This window comes from Piliocolobus tephrosceles, chromosome 19 (assembly GCF_002776525.5).
Source record: "Piliocolobus tephrosceles isolate RC106 chromosome 19, ASM277652v3, whole genome shotgun sequence".
NCBI lineage: Eukaryota > Metazoa > Chordata > Mammalia > Primates > Cercopithecidae > Piliocolobus > Piliocolobus tephrosceles.
The window spans coordinates 4,640,795-4,654,026 of record NC_045452.1 but is presented as its reverse complement, the minus strand read 5'-3'; the positions used below and the strand labels follow the sequence as shown (position 1 = coordinate 4,654,026).

Below are 13,232 nucleotides of genomic sequence, written 5' to 3'. Positions count from 1 at the left end.
CTGGCTATGTCTCCATTCCTCATCCTCAGCAGCAGCCACCTGCTTATGTAGACGACACAGTGAGAAAGAATGAAACCAGGCCACAGGAAAGGGGCTGTGGAGTCTGTCTCCCAGGATCTCATTTCAGTGGCTCTGCCACAACATCTGCAGCCACAGGGCAGTAATGAGATGTCGACAGCTTCAGGAATGTGCCATGGCAGTGATGAGTCGCTTTCTCTAGTGCCCTAGAGAACCTTGAGTGGTTCTCCACCTGGCCTGGCCCATCCAGTCCTGGCACCTGGCTGCCCTTTCAAACCCAGCTTCACAGCACAAGTACATGCTTATTTTATTTTTTATGTTTTAATTTATTTTCATTGAGGTGAAATATACGTATATAATTTACTATCTACAGTTTATAAGTGCATGGTTATTTTAAGACTCCATATAACACAAAAGTACATACAATTTTAAAAAAACCATACATTCCTTTTTTCATCTTTTACCCTGAAGGAGCTCTCCAAAATTACCTTTCCTCCCCAACATCCGATAATGTCCACAAGGAGCCCACACCATGTCTTCCTACAGGTCCATTGGACCGTTCCTCAGTACACTGAATAGGTTGGAGGAAGCTCACAGGTTTGTATCTTGTTTCCCTGTGGGCTTCCACACAATGCAGTCCTCAAGGTTCCCATCCTGTGCTAAATAGTAAAAATCAGCACACAACCAATGTGGAATGCTGAGGAAATCACAAACATAAGTGGCATATATTTTGTCATAAATCTATGACCCCAAGGCCCATCTTTTAGATGGTGGATAAGAATCCTTCCAAAGCCCCAACCAGACATGTGGTGCTCATCTTAGATGTTTATTTTTTTCGGACCCCCAATAGCCTCTCAATCTCACTCATTTGTTTTACCAATTACTTTTTCATTTTGTATCTAAAATTGCTCCTTTTACTTTTTTTCACTTACGAATCTATAAAAAGACACCACCATCTCATCCTGAATTATTTCCTCTGAAACATAAGTAGTCTGCCTGTCTCTGGTGTTGCCTCAGTTTACCTTGCAATCCATCCTCCATTCTGCACCTGAAGAGCTCATCAATACCAGCTAAGGATAATTCAGTGACTCCATGTGGCCTCTGTGATCATGTGCACACTTCTCAGGATCTCTTCTCTTCGTGATCTGTTTCCGTGACACCTTTCTGTCATCTGGATGCATCTAGAATCACTTCCCCTGATCCTGTCCCCACTGAGATCTGCCATACCCAAGCCAAACACAAGTCATATTAATTAGTTAAATGAGCAGCTGTTTTGTACCTATTCTTGGCAAATGCTATTACCAACACCTGGCATATTCTATCATCATTCCTCCTTATAGCTCACCTCCATTAATACTAAAGATATCATATTAGATCTCTTATTAGGCCTCTAAGGTCAGGCATCTGTGACCTAAAGCTTTCCCCTCACAAATGCTGTCTGGGGAGAAAACTCCATAGGTGTCCCCATGACAGACTTTAATTCTCCTCACACACCTGATTATGGTGAGTGGCAGAAACAGGAGGGGACGGAGCTCTAGCGGCAGCATTGAGAAAGTTGGCCTTTGGAAAACCACAGAAGGAAGTTGTGTTGTGGCATTGCTGTTCCTGTGCTAGAAATGACAGCAAGGGGTCAATGCACACTGTAATAGTGCACAGTCCCCTTAATTGATCACTACGTGGAATTGAAAGATCGTTAGCAAAAAAGATGAATAAGCGAACCATCTTTTAGCTACTCCAGGCGTCCTTCTTTTCAGCAGTTTCTCTATGAAATGAAATGAGAGGTTAAGTAAACACATCTAGACTCTCTGTTCTTTATGATATTTACTATTAACAATCTGTGTAATGTTTATCATTAAACAGATCCTAAAACACTTTAGAATTGGGCTGCATGTCAATATTAGTTGAATGAGTAATTCTAAACAGTCTTCATTGAATTTGTGGAGCATTGTTAGTACTCCCAACTTTAAAAAGGTCCTTTAGTTAAGAGCCCCTTCAAACATTCAATAGTGTCCACAAGGAGCCCACACCATGTCTTCTGAGAGGTCCACTGGATGATTCCTCAGTGCAGTGAATAGGTTGGAGGAGCTCACAGGTTTGTATCTCATTTCCCCATTAGCCCCCACACAATGCAGTCCTCAAGGTTCCCGTCCTGTGATAAACAGTAAAAATCAGCACAGTCCCCAGGCTTCAGCCCAGAAGTGGTGAGGGAGGCCATGTTGTTTGACTTGTACCCGGAGAAGAGGAGAGGCTTGACAGTAAATGTATGAGAAGATAACTCATAAAGATACAGAGGGAGAGATTTGGTACTTTTGGAGAGAAAATTGGGGAAGTCATGAGTAGACAAGTCCAACTCCAGCATTCAGGCAGGAAATTGGAGAGAGCTGATGGGGACAGGCTGAGAGCTGAGCTGAGGTGGGGTCACTCTGGGGAGTTTCTGTATCACTTCCCCATGGGTCTGGAGAACTGTGTGATTACTGCTGCTATCATAAGAATGACAGGAGTAGTTGACCTCATCCTCAGACTGCGGCCCAGAGATGGTCAGGGAGGCAGAGTTGGATGGAGCTGCTGGAGCCAGAGAACCAATGCATAACATGGAAGGGTCTTTTGTTATCATTGTAGATTATGGTGGTGGGGGCACTGCCCAGGCGCTGATGGCACCAATGCACCAATGCACATATTTGCTCTCGATGCTACCACTGCTCCAGGTGCCAAAGATAGTGTTCTTTTGTCCCAGAGACCCTGACACAGACTGGAACTGAGTGAACACATCCTCCTACCAAGACCCTGCAAGAAGGGAACAATACAGAGAACACTGAAGACAGATCAGGTCTGCTGAGAGGAGGGAGAGGTCATCATCGCAGGGGACATCCAGGAGCCTCCCTTGAATTCTCTGCAGGCAGCCACCTGTGCAATGAGTGAGGAAAGTGAGGATGCATGGAGCCCAGGCCACAGTGGAGATGCCCCAGGCTCTGCTGCCTGAGCCCGTAGCCAGGACTGAGCTCAACATCACCTCTGATCCATGACACTGATCCTCAGGGTGGGAGGACTCCATGCAAATCTTCCGCATTTCTGGAGGCTGTGCAAACCCCTCCTTTGACCTCAGTCTGAACTACAGCTGAGAAAAAGAAAAACTATAGAAGAAGAAAGACTTTCACCCCGGAGAGGGCACAGAAACACCTTCATGACGCAAGACAAAGGGGGCTCTCAGCTGAGGAGCCCTAAGCAGGTGCTTAGTCCACAGCACCCTCTGGTAAATGTGGGAGTCATGTGGACTCCAGGCAGGTACTGGTTCCCAAGGATCCTGCCCTCCCCACCACTACCACCATAAAATTTCCATCTTTTCAGATCGGCTTCTGTCATTTAGCAATATGCATGTAACCTTTCTGCATATTATTTTGTGCCCCGGTACCTCCTTCTTACTGTAGAATAATACTTCATTTTATGGGTTACCAAGGCTTGTGGATCCACTTGCTTATTGAAGGACACATTGGTTGTTTTCAAGCTTTGACAGTCATGATTAGCCACAGGGGACGGTGCAGGCTGGACACTGAGTCTCGGTTTATAAGGACTTTCCCTACCTGTGCAGTGAGAGAGGAGCATGAGAAGAAGAGTCCAGGTCATGGTGGACAGAGCCCCTGAGCCCTAACAGTGGGCCTGGGCTGCCCCAGGTCTCCTTTTCTTCTCCACCCTCTGCCAGAGGAGGGGCTGCTCATGCAAATGTGTTTCCTTCCAAGGACTGCCCAGCCCCTCCCTGAGCCCTGGGGCTGGAGCTCAGCTCACACTGCAGACTCAGGAGGAGGAAGGTTTGGTTCCCCCTTGGGAGGGCCCTGGGAGGAAGCACCTGCCAAAACCGTACACAGGTCTCTGCTTAGGGGACTCTGCCAGGCCAGAGAGGACACAGCTCCTGAGTCCCCATCATTGAGTGAAGGGTGTTTGGACGAACGGAGGCAGGATGGCGCACTTCCGGGTTCTTTATCACCAGCTTTTCCCACGCGTGCGAAAATGCAGCCGGCGCCCGGGAAGGTGCAGATCAACTGGGCATGCGCCAGGTGACGTCAATCCGAAGAGACCAAGATTTACCTGGTCGCACCTGCGGAACGCCCCCCGACACGCCCGTGCCCCGCCTATTGCCCTCCCACTCCTAGAAAAGCCGCTCTCGGCCAGGGCGCCAGGCGGCCTTCCTCAGTCCTCCACTCCTGTCGGGATGTGGGGACTGCAGGAACTCCGTCCGAGAGCCCCACCGGGGGACTCTCCCGGCCCCCTTTGCCAGAGGCCGACAGACCTCTCCCCCACACCTTAGGTTACCAAAAATAAATTTGCAGTTTTGCTCCTAGCCTTGCCTACTTGCTGGTTCTTTTGTGCTCGCTCTGGTGGTCTTAGAAAAACAAATCAGTTGGTGCCGAAGACCCGGGAGGAGACCCCTCCTCAGGCCTCTAAGGGTTGAGGAACCTCCTCCTGCTCCCACGCGGCAGACGGACCAGGACCTGAGACCCGCTTCCCTCACTCTCACGGCCTCTCTGGGGTAAGTGCCCTTGTCTCCTCTTTACCTCCCTCAGCCGAAAATCCTGCGCAGGTCCGAGGCCCACTTTTGAGCCACCAAGGGGCTCGGGAGACCCGTTCAGGATGGAGACGTCCGCCTGAAGGTAATCTCCACTTTGGCTCCATGAGCCTCCAGTCTGTCTCTGCTGGTTCCAAAGGACGCTTTGAAGCCAGGCAGAGATCCACTTCCATTTCCATTGTGTCCATTGTGTAAGTAAAGAGGAAACAAAACGGGAAACCCCCAGTCCAAATTTCCAAAGAGCACCGGCCTCTCTGGGGTAAGTGCCCTTGTCTCCTCTTTACCTCCCTCGGCCAGAAATCCTGCGCAGGTCCGAGGCCCACTTTTGAGCCACCAAGTGGCTCGGGAGACCCATTCAGGACGGAGATGTCCACCTGAAGGTAATCTCCACTTTGGCTCTATGAGCCTCCAGTCTGTCTCTGCTGGTTCCAAAGGACGCTTTGAAGCCAGGCAGAGATCCACTTCCATTTCCATTGTGTCCATTGTGTAAGTAAAAAGGAAACAAACGGGAAACCCCCCAGTCCAAATTTTCCAAAGAGCACCCCCTTAGGGTGCCTCCTAGCCAATTTAAAAACCTTACAGCTTGAACAAGACCTTAGGAGGAAGCGGTTAATTTTCCTTTCCACTGTGGCGTGATCGACCTCAGCAATTTCTGCCAGCGGCTAGGCAAGTGGTCCGAAATTAATTACATACAAGGCTTTTGGGCCTTAGGTTCTCGTCCCTATACTCCTTCTCTCCCTGCTCTCCCCACCCCCTCCCTTCCTGCCCAGACTCCTCCTCCTCCCCCCATCCAGACTCCTCCTTCCTCCTCCTTATCTACTAGTAATCCACTCGGTCCCATGCCTCCTTCGGGGCCCCCAATTGGCTGTCTTGAGTCCCCTATCTCTGCCCACACCCTCCTACAGTGTTAGCACCTTTGCGAGAGGTGGCTGGGGCGGAGGGAGTAGTCAGAGTACATGTCCCTTTTTCATTGGCCGATCTTTCCAAAATTGAGAAGTGTTTAGGTGATTTCTCAGCTAATCCTACCATACACATAAAGGAATTTAGATACCTTTGTCAGGCCTATGACTTAACTTGGCATGACCTCCAGGTTATCCTAACCTCTACCCTAAACTGACTGAGGTTCCAACCCAGTATACCCGGTTAGATCCGGCCTCCCCCACAGGGGTCACCATTTTGGCGTCTTATTTCATTTCTCAATCAGCTCCTGACATTCATAAAAACTTCAAAAGGTAGAGGATGGTCCTCAGACACCAATACAAGACCTGGTTAAATTAGCCTTTAAGGTCTATAGCTCCAGAGAGGAGACGGCTGAGTTACAGCTCCTAGCAGCAGCTTTACTGCCAAGTCGTAACCCCAGACCAGAGAGCACACACCCCACAGACTCCAAAGCTACAAAAGGAGCCTGCCTGCTATAAGTGCGGCAAGGCAGGACACTATGCCAACAGGTGTCCGCAAGGTCCCCAAGCCCCAACGCAGCCTTGCTATAAGTGCAAGGCATCAGGACATTAGGCCAGTGAATGTCCTAACCCTCGTCCACCAGCAACCCCCCTGCCCTGCTTGCCAGCAGGGAGGACACTGGAAGTCTGATTGCCCCACCCTGAGAACAGGTGCTGCGTCTCCACGTGACCCCCTTTCCCAGGATCCTGGGAGCTCCTTCCAGCTCCTACATCTGGACGACGACAACTGAAGGTGCCGAGACTCGGGGACCCCCATCACCCTCACTGAGCCGCGAGTAACTCTCCTGGTAGCGGGTAAGACAATTTTTTAATCGACAGCGAGGGTACCTATTCTGTTTTGCCGTCCTTCTCTGGACCTAGCCTTCCATCCAATATCTCTGTAGTAGGAGTAAGTGGAAAGCCATCCACTCCACGAAAAACTCCACTCCTTAATTGCTGCCTGGCCAACAACTACTTTGCGCACTCGTTTCTCATTATACCCTCATGCCCTACCCCCTTACTAGGCCGAGAAATCAGTTTGGCTTTCCCCCACTCGCCTCAAACTTACTACATTTTCTTAACTATCTCATACTCCCCAACCTTGCCGGGACCTTCCTTCTGGGTTTTGCCCATATTCCAACAAATGCTTCCATTCCTCATTCCTATACTAATACTGTGCCTTATTTTATTTTTCATCCATACGTCCAAATATCAACCTTGGGCCCCGACCTTAACGACGCCCCTTAACAGCAGGAAGTAGCCAGACAGACCACAGCGCCCCTTTATCACTATTATCAATAAAAGGTTGGACTGTTTGGACGAATGGAGGCAAGATGGTGCACTTCCGGGTTCTTCTTCACCACCAACTCTTCCCGCGCGCGCGAAAATGCAGCTGGCGCCCGGGAAGGTGCAGATCAACTGGGCATGCGCCAGGTGACGTCAATCCGAAGAGACCAAGATTTACCTGGTAGCACCTGTGGAAAGCCCCGGACACGCCCGTGCCCCATCTATTGCCCTCCCACTCCTAGAAAAGCCACTCTCAGCCAGCGTCCCACGCGGCCTTCTCACAGCCCCACTCCTGTCGGGATGTCGGGACTGTGGGAACTCCGTCGGAGAGCCCCACTGGGGGACTCTGCCGGCCTCCTTTGCTGGAGGCCGACAGACTTCTTCCCCACACCTTAGGTTACCAAAAATAAACGTGCAGTTTTGCTGTTACCCTTGCCTACCCGCTGGTTCTTTTATGCCCGCTCGGCTGGTCTTAGAAAAAACAAATCAGCATGGTTACCTCAGGCCAGACAGGCATACTCAGGGCCTAGGATCCCTCTGCCTGACTTTTCAAATGGTCTGTTTGCAGTAACTCTGGTGCTCCCCCACCCCGGGCTCAGTCTTCTGAGAAACCCCTAAGCCCTCTCTGGCCCTTCAAGGGCATTAACACTCATGTGTAGGACCAGGATGCTCTGAGTGACTTACTTGGTCAATGGGCTGGTACAGCAGAGCTGTTGGGGACAGCAGAGAGAAAAAGGACAATGACATACAAAAAACCACTCAACACCTCAGAGACCAGTTTTTTCCCCCACCCGCCTTGCTCCCCACGTGAACACCTGTTTGCAGGAAGCCAAAGAGGGTCCATAGCAGCCTCTACCTCTGTTCTCACTCCCAGGGCAGACCAAGCAGCAAGAACAGGTGACACACAGCCCTGGTGACCGTGTCCCCTCTCTACCCATGCCTATTCTCCCATCAGACCTGGCTTCTTCGAGGGCTGCCCCAGTCCTGTCCAGGCCTTACCTGGCTCAGAGCAGATAATCCCATGCACCTCCCACCCTGAATCACACGGCTACACCCAGCACATTCTACAGAGGCCCAGCACACTCTGGGTCACATCCAGAAACTCCAAAATAGGGGAGGAGACAAGCTGTTTCCTAGGAAGGGCAGCTCCCCAGGCCTGGTCATTCTCAGACTCCTCCAGTCAAAGGCCGGGAACAGCCACCTGGGATCACCATGCTTCGCTCTGACCCACACGACTGACCTTGCCTCTTCTATGGGAAGAGATCCTTCCAAACAGCCTCAAACCCAGACATAACAGGACAGGACAGGCTGGGTGCTAGGGAGGCCAGCCAGATCTCCACACAAAGGCTCTGCTCTTAAGCAGGAGGCAGCCTCAGGGGCAAACGTTTCCTGAAGCAACTCAGGTCAGGCCTCACATACAAGAGCCCCAGAGGCTGGAAAAGCACCAGCTCAGCCAGCCAAGAACCCACGGCCACACCCTTCTGAGACCCGGACTCCAAGTGAGGATCACTGGGATTCAGCAGAACTGGAGGACGCGACAGCTGGCAGACCAACACTTCCCAACACCCTTCCAGCAAGCAGTTGCACCCCTCCTGATGTCACTCCACTTCAGTCCTGCGCCTGGATGCCTCTGTCCAGGGGGACATGATATTTGGCCTCCTGTCATAGGAGCAGTGAGAGGCAGGATGGTGGTCTGGGAAGAAGGATCCTATGGGACTGGGTGTTCCATAGGACCAGGTTGTGACAGATCCCACAGCCAACACTCATGCCCCAGTGAACCCCCAAACCCAACAGCTCCCCAAAGCCCTCGATGTAAACAGCCTGTGCATTGCTAAGCAGACACTTCAGGGAACAATCTGCTGGCTGTGAAGAAGATGCAGCCTCAACAGGATTCCACAAGCCTCTACAAGCAAAGCCTTCTTTGCTTGGGTGCCTATTCAAAGCACTAGGGAAGCTCTTAAAAGATACAGACAGTAGCTCACGTCTGTAAACTCAGCACTGTGGGAGGCAGAGGCACAAGTACAGCTTGAGATTAGGACTTTAAGAACAGCCTGGGTGGAATAGTGAGACCCTATCTCTACAAAACACAAAAATTAGCATGGCATGGTGGTGCAGGCCCATAGTCCCACCCATTTGGGAGGCTGAGAAGGGAGGATTCCTTGAGCCTGGGAGGTCAAGGTTGCAGTGCCCATGATCATACCACTGCGCAGTATTCACCTGGGCCACAGCACAAGATCCTGTTACAATCAAACAAACAAAAAACCAAAGATGCCTGTCTTCTGCCCCATCAGATAAACCCAAATCTCCGCAGGGTGACACAGGGTATTCACATTTTTAAATATTGCTTTTGCTGAAGTAAATGTAATGGCTGAAAACCACTGAGTTATGTAAATATACTTCCTATGACTTATTTGTAGCCCTTTCGTATCTAGCAATTTCTAGAGACCCTCTCTGTGGGCTTCGGAAGCCAGAATGGGCAGGGCCAGGTGTGAGGTGTCCTAGCACACTGAGGGTAGAGCACAACTCCCAGCTCAGGGGGACCCATTTCTGAGGCTAAGGCAACCACCAGGGGCTCCACCTGTCTTCAGAGGGAAAGTCACACCTCGGAACCCCAGAGACCCAAAAGAAAGCTTGAATTCAGCAGATACCTGCCAGTGGGCCCTGGAGCGGCAGCCCCAGGAAAAACTGCCATTGCACTGTCAGCTCCCTCCAGCCCTCTCTCAGGTCCCAGCAGGAGGAGGGCTCTGACTAGGCTCAGAGGTCTCAACAAATGGCAGGTTGAACCTCAGAGGAGTTATTAATAGGCCTATAGTTACCTCAAGATTCCTCCTGACCAGGGACAAAAATGAGTCCTGGGAGGGCAGCCAGGAAGAAAGCAGGGCAGAGAGGAAACACAGGGAGAGGGGGCCCTGGGACCACGTCAGATATGGAGGGAACCAGGGGAACGAGGGCAGCCCTGATGATTGTGCTCCCCATAGCCCCTGCATGTCTGTGTCCCCTGAGAATTCAGGGTGAGGAGCCCACTCTTGCCCCTCACCTGTTCCTGGGCTCTGGCAGGCTGGCCTGCTTCCTGCCCCAGCCTCACCCACTCTCCACACTCCTCACCACTGCTGTGGGCAAGCTGATCTCTCTGGTTTGCTGGGCTCTCACTCTCTGCACAATAGCACCAAGTTAACTTCTTCGCATGCTTTATTTTCTGTGATTAAAAAAGGAAGCAATTCTCACTAATGCCATATATCAGAGGAGAAAACAGGCACAGGGATGTCCTATGACTTTCTCATGATCACAAAGCTATAAGTGGGAGCTGGGCTTTGAATGGAGGTCTACCCATGCTCCTAAAGTTGAGCCGTCCTCCAAGGAAAGGACAGCACTGTAAAAGCTCAGTGAATGGGACGGGAGGGTCCTCACTAAGGCCTGACCAGGCTGGAACCCTGATATCTAACTTCCAGCCTCCAGAACTGGGAGAAATATAATTCTGTTTTTGATGAGCTCCCCAGGCTATGGCTCTTTGCTGTAACATCCTGAACTACTCCAGAAGTGCTATTCCATCACCTGTGTCATACTCCATCATTCAGAAGGGAGTCACTAACCCCCAGTGCTGTCTTTGTGGATGCTGCCCACCCTAGGCTGAGATGAGGCACAGGATCTGGGTCTAAATAAAATGGGAAGACACTGGAAGGTGCAACGTCAGAGGTGGAGGTCTGAATTTCATTTAATCTCAACCTCTACTGGTGCAGCATGAAAGATGAGGCCCAGAGCAAAAGTGTCTTCTCCTGAGACCACACTGTGGACCCCAGGCCCACTGGAGGTATATTCCATGCCACCTCTCAACGCTTCTCGTATTTCTTTCATCTGTAAGTGTGTGCAATAAACTACAGGGAACACCACACCATGAGTTTTTTAAGATCTATCTCAAACACACCTCATGAGTTCTCTACGAGGGAGATGTTAGCATAACCCCCATTGTGCATGCTGGGAAGCTCCCAAAACACCAAAGGAGTTCCCTAGGGTCTCACAACTGCTAAGATAAAGGTTGTTTGACCCAGAACTGTCTCCTCAAACCTGGGACCCTGGTTACATCCAGGTCTTCCCAAGGTGCTGAAGGGGCACACTTTGGCATAACGGTGAAAAGTAAGGAGTTGACAGGGGAGGGTGAGCGGCCAGAAGCCCAGAGGGGCCTTTGAGTAGGTCTTATGGAAAGGAGGAGCTTACAGGATGGAACCTACCAGATGTGACCTCACTTCCTTACTGACAGACCCCAACAGAACTTAGAATTCTGGTAACTAGGCACCCATATTATACACACAGCCCCATTTCCAGCTCAGTTGGTAGTCGACACTCGAGAGAACAACATGTTCTCCTGCTGTGTCCCAACTTGCTGCCGACCTCCTCGTCGCAGAAGAGGCCAAAATGAGACTGTTTCCCGAGAATATAGACATTGGTTCAACCCTCACCCTCGACGCCTCTGGCCCTTTACCAGAAGGCACCCACAGGTAACACAGGGCCCAGGGCAGGCCCGTCCAGGCCAGGCCTCAGCTGTGTCCATCAGGGCAGTGCTGAGCCCCTCCCCATGTGTTTGGGGGAAATAGGAGAAGAGGGGCCCTCCCTGGACAGGAGCAGGTAGGTTGTCGGGGGTTTGGAGCCTGGTCAGTATGTCAGGTTCACAGCCCAGGCCGTGCCTTCAGGATGGGAAGGTGAGTGTCGAGGACACAGTTTGTCTGCTCAGATCTGAATCTCAAGACCTCAAGCTGTCATCTGCCAGAGACCTCAACCTCCTCTGGCTAGAGGTCTATGCAGATGCTCCTATGTGCCAAATCCTGTTGGGGAAGAGGGCGCCAGGGAGGAGTTCTAATGGGGGTGTCCCACTATGGGGCCAGCCAGACAGGCCACTGACACCTCTTGGCCCGGCTCTCGGGCACTCTCTTTGCAGAGCTCCACACAGCAGATCAAGCAGGAGCTGTTGGATGGATTCCATTTCTCCACCTTCTTCAAAGAAGGGCAGGGGCCCCCTGCTACCAACCACGGCCAGTGCTGGTCTGGGGTGAGACTGGACACAGAAGGGTCTCCACAGACAGGGACTCCAGAAAACCAGGGTGGGCCCAGGACTCAAACACAAATATGGGGACTCCCTAGGCTCTGTCCTAGGGCTTTCACACTTGAGTGAGCCACTGTCCTCTCCCAAAGGAATCTGGCTGCCATTAGTCCCCAGAGGCAACCTGGTTACAGGCAAAGTCCTTTTCACCTATCAGCGGAAGATCAGAGAAAATCCTTCTGTTTTCACTTGATGCTATGCCAGAGGTATCTCAGCATGTTGCTACAAGAATTGGGTACAATGGTAACACTGTAGCAACATACTCATCCTACAATCATTTTAACTCCCCACTCTAAGTGTCTCTCCGGCAACAGGCAGCTCCCCTGCCCTGCCGACCTCTTCCAGGACTTAAAATCCAACACTTCTACACAAACAAGTTGGGGGTGGTGGTGATTACAACAAAAGAAGGTGAAGCTGCTCTATGCATCTGTGTTTAAAGTGTCATCTCAGAGAACTCATCCCTGCAGACCCACCGGGCAGGAGCTGTACCCACACATGTCACTGTAATATTCCTTAAGGGAGGCCATGTTCCACAGCGGGTCAGCCTCTCAGTGCCGGTGGAGCCTGTCATGATAAAATTCCCTTTCTAGGAAGCCTTTCTACAGGGAGCATAATCCCATGTGCGTCCTAATAGGCTGGAGCAGTTTCCCAGGGCTGCCATAACATGCACGCTGACTGAAGGGCTTAACCACAGAAATCTGGTTCCTCACAATTCTGGAGACTGGAAGCCCAATGTCAAGCTGTCAGCCTGGGGTGGTTTCTCTGGGCCTCTCTCCTTGCCTTGGAGATGGCTGACTTCTACCTCGGTCAGCACAGGGTCTTCTCTTGAACTTCTCTCTCCTTGTAAGAACCCCAGGCTTATAAAATTAGGGGCCACCCTAACGAACTCATTTCACCTGAATTGCCTCTTGGAGAACTCTGTGTCCAAACACAGTCACATTCTGAGTCTCTGGGGTTGAGAATAGAAACAGTTACATTTGGGGGAGGGGACATAATTCAACCCATAAAATACTCAAATCCCCTGCGGAAGACACACACCTGGGAAAGGGATATCTGGGTGAAAGGATGTGCAGATAACAAGTTTCAACAGCTCTAGCCAGTTCACTTTCCAAAAGGGCTCCAGCTGCTCACAGGGTCACCAGCAGCCTCTGAAGGTAGCTGCTTCTTTGAAGACAACCTCCCCTGAATACTAACATGCTGTTAACTTTGTGCCAATCTGCTGTCTGTGTGGCAGAGAAAATCACCTTCTTTCATTTCCAGTTTCAAACGTAGATTTGCGTAACCTTTCCCGGTTTCAATACCTGCCTGCGTTTTCTCTTCCCCGAGTCGCCTGGCAGAT

General features: G+C 51.0%; 1 long non-coding RNA gene across 6 annotated transcripts in view; it reads right to left on the bottom strand.

The window, feature by feature from the left end:
- Positions 1-466: 466 nt before the first annotated feature.
- Positions 467-13,232, bottom strand: part of LOC111530554 — a 45,617-nt gene continuing 32,851 nt past the window's right edge. For 5 of the 6 annotated variants that reach the window (XR_002727845.2, XR_002727846.3, XR_002727847.3 and 2 more), the window contains one exon: positions 467-3,596. This is a non-coding gene — a long non-coding RNA (uncharacterized LOC111530554). The remainder of the gene's footprint in view (positions 3,597-13,232) is intronic. The other variant, XR_002727844.2, reaches the window with a different exon arrangement.